The following is a 12,025-nucleotide window of genomic DNA, read 5'->3' as shown; positions in this document are numbered from 1 at the left end:
TCCAGTCTCTTCTCTACCAGGAGGGAGCAGCTAAAAGCCGAGATTTGTTGCAATTTAGCTTTGTCCCCCACCCATGCCTTCACAGTGCCCGGCACTTATTTGGTGTTTAATAAACTGACCATTAAATGCAGACATAGCTCCTTTGCCCTGGGATGTTGCTCGATGGAGTGCTGCAAAGTAGCTGCTTTTCTGACTTCCAGAAGACATTTCCAGTGCTCCTGGGCTTGCTTGGTCTGAGCTGGCTCACATATCCCTTTAATTGTTTGCTCTAAGATGCTGCTGAGTCCAATGACTTAACCCAAATGTGTTTCACATTTGCTTGATGGTGAACTCTCCACAAGGAGAAGCTACCGGAATGGGACACTACTACCTGTTACATCTTCCCAGACACATGCGTTGTTGGTAATTCATAGGCTTTTTTATTATTATTATTTGACCATTTGGGTATAGTCAGACAAATAGGCTTTTCTGCTCAACTGTCTAGAACAATTTCTATAGAGTAGCTGGAGTGAGGTGGGGAAACACCCAGTGCCTCAGTCACCCCATCTGCTCCTGTGGCCCAATTCCAAGAGCATAACTTCCTGAGGGCCACCCCCAAGTGGGCTGGGACCTGTGGGCTGGTCAGTGTGGCCGGCTGTGTTTATTATGAATAAACCATGACTTGGGCCTGACCCCCATCTCCCTGGGAAAGGCACACTGTGCCCTGGCCTGTGGCCACCTACTTTGTGGCAGGCATGGGCCAGATTTCCAGTGTCTGTCCTACATCGGCTTTGCTTCTTTCTCCTGGAGGCCCAGCCTGCTCCTGGGACCCTGGGATTGCTGATTGGAAGGGGTCTCAGTGGTACCAGAGGGATGGCCCGAGGAAGCCACATCACCAGGGAGAGGTGAACCTCACCTGCTGTACTAGTTACCCTTGGGGCTGGCCCAGGATGTGCAGCAGCACCCAAGCTTTGGTGCTTCCCAAAGGCACACAGCCCTCCACAGGGCTGGCTCACATGAGGGGCACCTTGGCCATAGATAAGCCTGCCTGGGAGGCTGGATCCCAAGGGGCCCATGAAAGGAGCACTCACTAAGTCCCTCGCTGGGAGTCCAGGGTGTTAGCTGTTTGCTGGGAGTCATTCTTATTCAGCTTTTATGTGACCCCAGTCCCCAACTCATGGCTGCTCAGAGAAGAGGAGCCTCTGCCAAGCTCCAGACAAGGCAGGTAGTGGGCCTTGGATGTCACTTTAAGAAAATGAACAAACACAGAGTAAGACACTGGCCAAGATCAGGAGGAAAAAGCCAGAGCTGCTAGGGAAAGGAGGGGCAGGAGGAGAAAGAAGAGGGTGAGGGGGAGGAGGAAGAGGAGAGGAAGGAGGAGAGAGGATGAGGAAGAGGAGGAGGGAGAGGGGGAGGAGGGAGAGGGGATGGGGAGGAGGAAAAGGAGGAGAAGAGGGAGAGGAGGAGGAGGAAGGGGAGGAGAAGCAGGAGGAGAGGGAGGAGAGGGGAGGAAGAAGGGGAGGAGAAGTGGGGAGGAGGAAAAGAGGAGGGAGAGGAGGAGGAGGAAGGGGAGGAGAAGCAGGAGGAGAGGGAGGAGAGGGGAGGAAGAAGGGGAGGAGAAGTGGGGAGGAGGAAAAGAGGAGGGAGAGGAGGAGAAGGAGGGAGAGGAAGAGTAAAAGAACGAGGAAGGACAAGAAGAGGAGAAGACAGGAGGAGAAGAAAAAAGGAAGAGGAGGAAGGGGAGGAGGAAGAGGAGGGAGGGGGGAGAGTCTACAGCTGGTGTGTGTGGAGGAAGCAAACCTCCCAGGCTGGAGGCCAGGTATGGACTCTTCCATCGGGCATTTTCCTAGGAGCCTGGCTCCCCAGGGAGGGGTTAGACTGGGGCTACCCTCCTCCAGTCAGGGGACTGTGCCTGTTCTTCAGTGTGTCCCTTTTGCTGACATTCTCCCTATGCTCGTCATTTTTATATGCAGGTGTAACATAAAGTCAGGCCATAGAGCAACAAAACACAGCCCGGCTCTGGCAAACAATGTGATTATTAAGTAATGAGATGAGTCCCTCAACCATATAAGAAATCAAAATCAGATTGTGTGTGTGGTGTGTGTATGCGTGTGTATGTTTGTGGCTTTTTGCAGGGTGGGGGTTAAAATTTTCTTTTAATTTTTTGCTGATGGCAGGCCATTTTTTGAAAAGTTCTTTTGTATTTTCCTTTTGCGTCTGTGCACTGGGGAGCCCCACAAATTCGGAGCTGTGAAATTTGTCTGTGTCAGCAGCCTGCAAAATGAATTGACATTAAATGCAACAAAAGTCTCTAATTCACCCTGTTGCTCCCCTGCCCTTTTTTATCCCCTTCTTGACACCCCTCCCCCAAGCCCAGCCCCACCCAGTTGTAATTGGGAAATGGAAGAATGAAGGTGGCCATCAGTACTGCTGGGCCACTGGGAATGACGCTGGCTCATCTATTATTTAAGTCTCATCAATTAAGTATTATTTACAAATAACTGCCCTACCCCATGCCCTGCCACAGACAGACCCAAACATACTACACAGTCCTCACTCCCAATGCTGCCCTCACCCTTCCTCAAACGCACCCTATGCTTTGCGGCCAGGGAAGGGAAGGTACTAGATTCCACCCTCAAGCTGTGCCTGAGCAGCTTGGCTCATCCATCCTTGTGGGACGGACACAGGGTGCTGGGGGAGCAGGGGGAGCTGACGGTGGGGCAGGGCAGGAGACCAAGTGTGACATGGTGAGAATGGCTGAAAACACAGAGAAAAACAAATCAAACAAAATGTAAGCCAACAACTTCTGATCTTTCCATCAGCACCTGACTTTGCCCGCACTCAGACCCTGAGTCAGGCATTGCTCATCCCAGGCTGCCTGTGGGAAGCCCCTCCCCTTCCCTGAGCTGGAAGGCACTTGCTGGAAAGGAATTGGCTCCCACCCAAAGTGGACAGAGCCGCCAAGGCGGCGGGCATCCCTCCCTCGCTCCCTCACCTTGCCAGGTTGTGCATTAATTTTTTCCTCCTGCTCTCCCTACAAAACGAATCTTGATTTAAGAAATCAGACCTGGCAGCTGTGTCTCGTCCTTAACATGCTCCAATTGCCAGGGTATGGAAAATCTGCTGTGGGCAGTCAGGATTGCCTTTAAATGCATTTCTAGTGCTGTGGATTTAGCGAGGACACACGAGGCGGATTTCATCTGCATGCTGCGTGGCTTATGGGCCCCAGTCACTGGTGCCAGGTCAAACCGTGGCCTCTGAGAAGATTCCCAAATCCAAGCATATTCCCTGTGGCCGTCTTCTCTCACATGGAGTCTCTGACCCGGGCCGAGAGTGTTAGGAAAGGCAAGCTAGACTTCAAGTGACACTGAAACACATCACGATCGAAGTGGAAGACCACACTACCTGAACTGGCCGCTGATCTCTTCCATAACAAGGTCTCACCCACCCCCAAAAGAGAATCTCTTCCTCTTATGGACAAAACTTTAGAAAGCGGTTCAAATAAAGAGTTGGGAGGGAAATGAATTAAAGCAAGTGACAAGCGATCATGCTTTGGATTTAATGAAGGCAGATCCGCAATGACATGAGCCTTCCTGAGCACTGGCCGCTGTTTCCAGATGATAATTGTGTGTCCCGTGAGGCATGGGGCAGAGCTGAACCAAGGCCTCCTCCACGCGGCCCCCAGTCCAGAGTTCGGGCGCGTGGCTGGCAGCGCCTCCCACCTGCGGGTCGCTGTCCGTGGTGCTGAACTCCTGCCTTCCCCCTTTCCGCATCTTTCCTGTTTCTCCAAGAAGCAAAGGTATCTAGCGGGGCGTGGTGGCTCACGCTTGTCATCCCAGTCGCGGCAGGCAGGTCATTTGAGGTCAGGAGTTCGAGACCAGTCTGGCCAAAATGGTGAAACCCTGTCTCTACTGAAAATAAAAAAATTAACTGGGCGTGGTGGCGGGCGCCTGTAGTCCCAGCTACTCGGGAGGCTGAGGCAGGAGAATGACTTGAGCCCGGAAGATGGAGGTTGCAGTGAGCAGAGATCACACCACTGTACTCCATCCTGGAAGACAAAGTGAGACTCCATCCAAAAAAAAAAAAGCAAAAGGTGTCTGCTACCGGAGTACAGCACAGACACTCAAGGCTAGAACTGGGTGAAAGGTATGCCCCATCTAATCTGATGAACTTGCTCTCCAGTCCAGGATTCTACTGAGGGATCTTAAGTGCAGATAAACTGTTAGGGAAGAGTAGCGGCTTGTTGGAGAGGAATAGAAAACTGGTTCAATTTGCTTTTCTGACTCTGTAAGGCAGGCAGGTGGCCCCAGTTGAAGCGCATAGTAGGCTGCAGTATGAATCTGCACCTGCTCTGTATGAATCTGCACCTGCTCTGTATGAATCTGTACCTGCTCTGGAAGATGGACAGGTGACTCTGTGAGACTATGCCATTGCTTCCCCTGCCCTAGCTGACCCCATGCTGGCCAAGGCTCTTTCTCAGCCCTGTTTCATCTCTCCATCCTGTAACAGCAGCTGGGGCTGAAATCCTAACCAGAATGAGTCCCTGGCAGCCTCCCTATATTTCTTTTCTCCTTCATCTGGCTTATTTGTGGTCTGTGCCACTGCTACAGGGAAGCCTTCCTGCTTATCTGTCAGCCCCCAAAGCAGCAGGTTATCTAAAGCAAGAATGGCTCAGGCTGGGCAAGTGGCTCATGCCTATAATCCCAGCACTTTGGGAGGTCGAGGCAGGTGGATCACCTGAGGCCAGGAGTTCGAGACCAGCCCAGCCAACATGGTGAAACCCCATCTCTACTAAAAATACAAAAATTAGCCAGGCATGGTGGTGCATGTCTGTAATCCCAGCTACTCAGGAGGCTGAGGTAGGAGAATCACTTGAACCCAGAAGGTGGAGGTTGCAATGAGCCAAGATTGTGCCACTGCACTCCAGCCTGGGAGACAGAGTGAGACAGCAAGGAAAGGAAGGAAGGAAGGAAGAAGGAAGGAAGGATAGGTCTTGATGTGAGCAGCAGATGAGTAACTTGGAACATTTTTGTTGGCCCCATGTGGGCTTGAGCAGGTCACTTTACCCTCTAAATTCTCAGTTTTCTTACCTGTTAAATGGAGATAATGAGATGTGCTCTGTTGACCTTCCAGGTCTGATGGAAGGGTCAAATGAGGCCATACCTTTAAGTGGCTTTGAAAAACTATGAAATATAATATACATATGAGGCACTACTAACAGTGGCACTGTAAAATAGAAGCACTTCTCAGACTTTGGTCTGTGATGTTCCAGCCAAGCAAACTCTTCAGGGGCCTCTTTTCAAGGGGGATGGAAGGTGGGGGCAGATATAAAAACCCCATAAAACCAAAGCAAAACCTCCGGGGAGGAATTGTCTTTTATACCAACTCCCAAAAGAAAGGCCAAATTCCAAAACGAAGTCTGTTTGCTTCTTACTTTCCTAATATAAAAGGAATGGGTGATTTTTCCCCCAAATGCAGTTTCATGTTGGTGAAATCAGAATACAACAGTAGGGTCTCTAGCGGCAGAATTGAGCGGAGGAAAGAAAGCAAAAGGATCTCTTCTAAGCATTTGGCATACTGCTGTTCCCTCATTACACAGCGAAAGCAGCCCATGCTGTCCTCCGCAGCATCAAACACTTCTAAGGGCAGCGCACTGGGTCTGCGTGTGTGTGTGTGCGCGTGCGTGCGTGCGTGTGTGTGTGTGTACAGTGCCAAGTGTAAGCGTGAGTGTAAACATGTTCCATTATAGACTAACATTTTAATTCCTTTTTTCAACCAGTATTCATTGAGAACCTTCCATGCACTGGGGCCATGCTAGCAACTGATGCCACAGTCCCCTTGTCCCCTGGTTGCTCTTGGTTAGTGGGGAGACAGCATAGACAAGGAAGGCACCATGGAATAAATGCTATACTGGAGGCATGAGGGGTCCTGACACTCGTGGGGTCTGTGAAGATGCACATGAGTGGGATTTTCTCTGCCCTTCCTTACCCTGGTTTTGCTCTTAGTCCTCACTTGAAGCTGTTCTTCAGGTCCTGTGACGTGTCCTGGCGCCAGGCATCTCCTGGCTTCCTGTGGTTTTCAGACAACCCCTCTATTACCACAATGTGGTTACTGGAAGATTCGTAGTAATTCAGAGCAACCCCAAAATATTGATCACCAGAGAAAGCCCTGGAATGAGGGGTGGGGAAAATTGGTGAGGGAGATCCATGGCTGGCTTTGGGGGTCCTAACCTGCAGCATCTCAGTAGGGGTGGAGGCTGGCTATAGTTAAACCCATGCCTCCAACCCAGGATTGAGACTTGGGCATTGTGAAATTCAAGGTTCAGCTCCGTGGCGAAGTTTTTGTGTTGGAATTAGCTAAATCATGTGGCGCCCTAGTTTCTCATAGCCAACCTGCAAAGGTAGTTCCCTTGCTTGCTCCTGAACAGAGAGGAACCACATGAGGCCATCTAGAAAGGCTCCAAGAGTTGCCAGGGGAGAGGGGCTGTGTACTCTCTGTGTACTCTCTTCCACACTGCTGCCTGTCCCTGAGAACAGAGATCAAGGCAGACTTCAGAGAAAATTCCCTGTTTGGTGATGCCTCCCTGGGCAGTGAGCCATTCCGGCTCTGCAGACCCTGTTACTGATGCAATAAGGGACTGTGAGGCTCAAGGGGTGGACGCATGACACAGGGCTCTGAGTGTGCCCTCAGCCCCATTCTTCCTGCCCAGAGGAGGAGCATCCCCGACCAAGAGCTTTTGCAAGACTTCAATAAATTCCCACACTTGAAGCCGAGGGCTGCAGATTCCTACTGTATTTAATGTTAGATCCATGCAGACCAGCCAACTGAACACAGCCTCACAGCAACTTTCTTATCTCTCACACTCTAACCCAGCTGATGGAGTTACCCCAGAATCCAAAATGCGGCACTGCAGAGCGAGCTCTCGCTCTTTTCCTCATACCAAGGGCACATCTGAGAGAGAAAATAACCTCACAAAGAATGCTCCAGTGATCCTATGGTTTAATGCCCTGGCCATCAGAGTTGACATTTATGCTATTAATTTTAAAACATGTCATTTCTTCTCTATAAACTTTGGCTCGTTTTTGACCCACTAAATAACTCTCTTCCTCAACTGCAGGCTGGCTTTTATCATGGTCTTTCTTTCCTCCAGCCCCCAACACCACACCTTTCATTTGCCTTTCCTCTCCTGAAGTCCCAGGAGAGGGGTGGGAAACACTGGGAGAGGTTAGGCAGGCTAATCCTTCCAGAAAGGCAGAGAGCCACACAGGCTGAGCTCAGCTGAGCTGCCTGCTGCAGCTGCCCCTTGCCCCAGCAGATTCCAATCCAAGCACACAGCTATTTCTGGGAGAAGGCAGCCAGCGGTGTCAAGGGCAGAGTGGCCAGGGCTGAGGGTATGGAAGAATTGATTTTGCGTGTAAGGTAGAGCCTCTCCAGCTACCAGTCAGCAAACCCAGAGGAGAAGCCTCTGGAGGCGCGATGAGATGCATGTAACTATGCCTGTCCGTCTGCCTTGTCAGAAATGATTGCTTCTCTGATTTTGGTAAACATTCATCCTAAATATCATTTATTTCCCTCGGGCCTGACCTCAGAAGGCCCTTAGCAAGGGTAACGTGGGTCAACCTCAGACTCCGTTTGCTAACTGCTAGCTCTCAGAGCCCTTCCCTTGGCTATACCGAGAAGGGACGTGGCAACGGCAGGTGTGTATTGAACCGCTCCCCAGGCACCAGGCATGAGACAAAAAGCCGCGCATAGGCTGTGCTTTCGGGTCCTCACGGGAAGCCCATGACACCATCACAACATGGAGAATCATGAATCTCTACTTTCCAGATGGGGAAACTGAGGCCCTTAGAGGTTCAATGGCTTACCCGGGCCCACACAGCTAGCAAGGACTCCAACCCAGCTGGCTCACCCCAGAGCCTGCATTCCTAGCCGTGAGCCATCCTGCCTCTCATTCCTTCCTTCCCTTTTCCTTTGCCATCTTCATGGGGCTCCCAAGAGGCCTCCTTCACAAGGCTCCATGATGCCTCCTCCAGCTTGAGAAGGTTCCCCTTCCAGACGTGTATGTCTCACACTGGTATGTGAGGACCCCCCTAAAGCATGTGCTTGTCTCCCATCGCCTGCCTGCCCTCCAAGGAGCTTCCAGTGCCTGAAAAACTTCTGCTTACCCCTTCAGATCCCCTGGGCATCTTGCTTCTCCTCCACCTTCTGTCTGAACCCTCTGGGAACTCACCTGTTGGAGGTGTGTCTGTTTAGAGGCAAGAGCCTGTTTCCCTTCCATCCATTTTAGGGGCGGGGTTGGAGCAGTCCCTGGCCACCCCTAGCCCAGTGTTATTAGTTATTTTTAGCAATCAATGTTATTGATGTCATGTTCACTACAGAAACCACCAGAGAGCTGTTCTTCCAACTCATTACATTTAGAGTTGAACTATCCCCTTTTTATATAAATCCTGACACATAAAGATAAAATATGCCACTTTCTGGGGGAAGCTCTAAACCGGAGGCCAGGAACTGGGAGGCAGCTTTGAGTGCAGGAAGCAGCTTTAAAGATGATGCCAAAGGAGGAAAGCCCCAAAGGGCTGTCCCCTGAGCCAGGAAGTAGGACCAGAGAGTTAACATCGTGCCTGGAAAAAGCACAGTCCCTGGGCTGTCACCAACACAAAAGGAAGAAGTCAGGGGAAGCTGTGGCTTGAACAGAAAAGACAGATAATTTCTGGGGACCTCAGCTCTGAAGTCAGGGGCAAAGGCCGGCCAAGGGCTTGGCAGGGGCCGGGTGCTGGGTTCCTTCTGTGTCTGCTGATGGCTGGCGAGGCTGCCGGGTCCCAGTGCTCACTGGTCTACAAAGCTGGTCCTGAGTGTCAACACTAAGTTCCGGGGCAGAAACAGGCCTGAGTTTTGGAGAATACTCTAACCTTCCCCATCCCTCAGTCTTGAAGGGGCTGAAGCTTGGGCCAGCCACAGGGCTCCAGATGGCTCTTGCCACACGTAACCCGCCGACTCGGGCCTGAGACTACAATGTAGGCAGAGGCTGTGCCGAACCTATTGGAGAGGCCTGGTGTCCCTAGCTCTGCATAGGGGGGTCTTTTGGGATCTGGGGAGCAGCAGAAGGTTAGAGATGACAGGTTCTGGTGAGGTCACTTTCCAAATATGATAATGACAGGAGGACAGCTGTGAGTGACTCTCCCCAACTGTCCCCGTGGATGCAAGATTCCCACCCCAGTCCCTGGGGCTCACCCTCTCATTCCCTGCTACTATATTCCATCCATGCTAAACAACTCTGTCCCCAATAGGAGCCAGGTCCTTCCCTTTCAGAACTTGTGTTTTTCATGCAGTGTTCCTTCTGCCTAGAACACTCTACTTCTCCCCATTACCTCACTGATGAACTCTGAAATCAGGGAGGATATTGGGGTCAGCTATATAAAGTGAGGGGGTCATTATATTTTGGGGGACATGAAACGTGCAGATGGATAAGATCATCCCAGGAGAGCATGTCGCTGTGGGGTAAGAAGAACAGTGAATTGAAGCCAGGCCCAGGGGAAAGAGGCCCTGGGAGACATGGCCCAGGCATTTCACTGGAGTGTGACCACTGAAGCTGGGGGTAGAGCCTCTGGGATGAGTGGCGAGGGATCATGCAGGAGGTGGGGAGAGACGCGGTAAGGACAGAAACCAGCCATCACATTTTGCAGCGGGGGAGTCTCATGGCCACAGACTGACCAGGATGGAGGGGCTGGAAGCCGGGCTGTGGAGGGCTGCAGAGAATGGAAGGGGGCAGTGGTTATCGGGCCCCAATACCAGGAAGTCCAGTCTGCAGAAGAAGGCCAGAGGACTCCTCCAGTCATGGAAGGACTTTCTTTGAGCAGACAGATGGGGTCTATCTCCTCTCTCTGATGGCAAGTATTTGTGTGTCTGTCAGTCCTCCCTGGTGGCCTGTGGTATCTGGGGGCAGGGATCACCTTTCTCAAAACAGACTTCCAAAGAAGCCCTGCCCTGTAGAGCTTCCCTGGCCCCGAGAGTGGATGGGCAGCCAGCAAGTGGTATGATTCGTCACATATCAGGTGGGAGCAGGGCTGAGGCCCGGGGGCAGAGAAGGGAAGGAGGAGATCAGAGGCCTCACTGAGAAGGTGGCATTTTGGCATTTGAGACTCAGAGGTGGAATCTGGAGGGCTCTGGGGCAGAGCAGGCAAGGCCTCATGGGGACTTAGACTTTGTGTGTGGGAGTGAAATGTGGAGCCTGAGAGGGGTTGCAGCAGCGCCAGGCATGGCCCGACTTAACTGGCAGAGCGCGTCCCACGCACAGCCACACTCACCATCTGCGATGTGCCCGGCGCCCTGCAGGGAGCAATGTGACAATCCTGAGAAACAGTGGGCAGGTCAGAGCACACGTTCCATGAGCCCGTCCATCCCAGGAGCAGGGAGGCCAGGCGGTCAGCACAGGCCAAGGTGTCCAGGAATCTTCTGAGACAGGGGAGCCCACCCTGCCCGGACCCCTGTGGGCTCTGTCCCTCCAGCCATGGCTGAGCCCTTCTTTCTTTAAGCTTCCCTGCCAACCCCCTCAGTGCTGGCACAGGGCACAGGTCACCTCAGGATCCCCGATTCTCAGGGTGGGGAGGGGCCCTGGTGCCCTGGCCTGGCCCAGCTGCCTGTTGGCTGGTCTCACATCAGTGGGTCTGATCCTGCCCGGAGCAGTGGTTGGAGATTCTCATGTTGTGGATTTTGCTGAGCATGTCACGGAGCCCCTGGGCAGCAGCAAGGGGAGACACTGAGCTGGAAGGCCAAGGCGTCCCTGACACCACCTCGGATCAACACCCCCCTCTACCCCCAATTCAATGGAAACCTACTCGAGAGGAGAAAAGAATCCATTGAAACCCAATTTCCTTCCCTCTTCACACAGACAGGCCGCACCCAGGGCCCCCTGTGGGTGGGGAGTGCTGGAGGGGGCAGGGAAGCTTGGTGCTTTCCAAGTGGGAGTGCCACTTGTCAGCCCTTCTCGACCTGGGAGCAGAAAGGCAGGGGGTCCCTCACCTTAGCAAGCAGAGGGTCTCAGACATACTCAGAGCACCAGGGTGAAGAGGCAATTGTCCCCTTGAAAAGAGCACCCCTTGCTCCACAAAAGGCTCTGTCACTGGTCTGCCGACAGCAAGTTGTCCTCTGGGTAAAGCTATCCTGCTTGCCCCGGTGTGAGCCCTGCGAGCTGTGTCAGGGCCGCTGTGATGTGGGGGAAGCACCGCTAGTGAACTGTGTCTGGCTTCATGCTGCTTTCTCAGAGTCTCTGGCCACGGGACCTCACTTGACACGCACATAGGGTAGGTTAGGGAACCCTGACCCCACAGCGTTCTCAGCCCACAGTGTGGGACCAGGCTTCTGCCAGTGTCTGAGGAGGGCACCGGGGGGTCCTCAGCAGGCACCTCCTTGCTGGGCACCTCCGTCTTCCCTCAGCGAGCAGGTCTACGGGTGGGACCTCCCTTCTCCAGCTTCCATGTTAACGCACAGCCTGGCTCCATCCTCTTTAGGGCCCTGCCCTTTCCCATTCTTAATACCAAGGGAGAAGAACCAGAAAGTCACGGAATCGGCCCAGTAGGGGGTTAACAAAAGGCTTGTGAAATGCAGCACTCGGCGTGGCTGGCGAGGCTGGGAGCCGCAGTGTATTAAGCTCTGTCACATATCAGGAGGAAGCCAGCCCAGGGATGGCAAACCCTCCCTGCACAGTTAATAAGCATCAGGGGCCGGGCGTGAAGCACCCCCTCTCTCAGCGTTTTCTTTTCAACAGGCTTTGCTGGTCTTTGGGAGCAGGCTGCAGGGGGAGAGAAGTGCTGGGGCAGTTTGGTGATGGAGGAGGGGATGGGGACAGGAGAGTCATCTCTATACTTCTGGAGGAGAGTCGTCTCTATGCTTCTGGAGGAGAGTCGTCTCTATACTTCCGGAGCAGAGTCATCTCTATACTTCTGGAGGAGAGTCGTCTCTATGCTTCTGGAGGAGAGTCGTCTCTATACTTCCGGAGCAGAGTCATCTCTATACTTCTGGAGGAGAGTCGTCTCTATACTTCCGGAGC

General features: G+C 52.7%; 1 long non-coding RNA gene across 1 annotated transcript in view; it reads left to right on the top strand.

Moving 5' to 3' along the window:
• The window catches only part of LOC134760504 (uncharacterized), a 381,036-nt gene that overhangs the window by 316,024 nt on the left and 52,987 nt on the right, over positions 1–12,025 (top strand). The gene's annotated exons all lie outside the window — the stretch shown is intronic.

This window comes from Pongo abelii, chromosome 19 (genome assembly GCF_028885655.2).
Source record: "Pongo abelii isolate AG06213 chromosome 19, NHGRI_mPonAbe1-v2.0_pri, whole genome shotgun sequence".
NCBI classification, from domain to species: domain Eukaryota; kingdom Metazoa; phylum Chordata; class Mammalia; order Primates; family Hominidae; genus Pongo; species Pongo abelii.
This window is presented reverse-complemented; position numbering and strand designations above follow the sequence as displayed.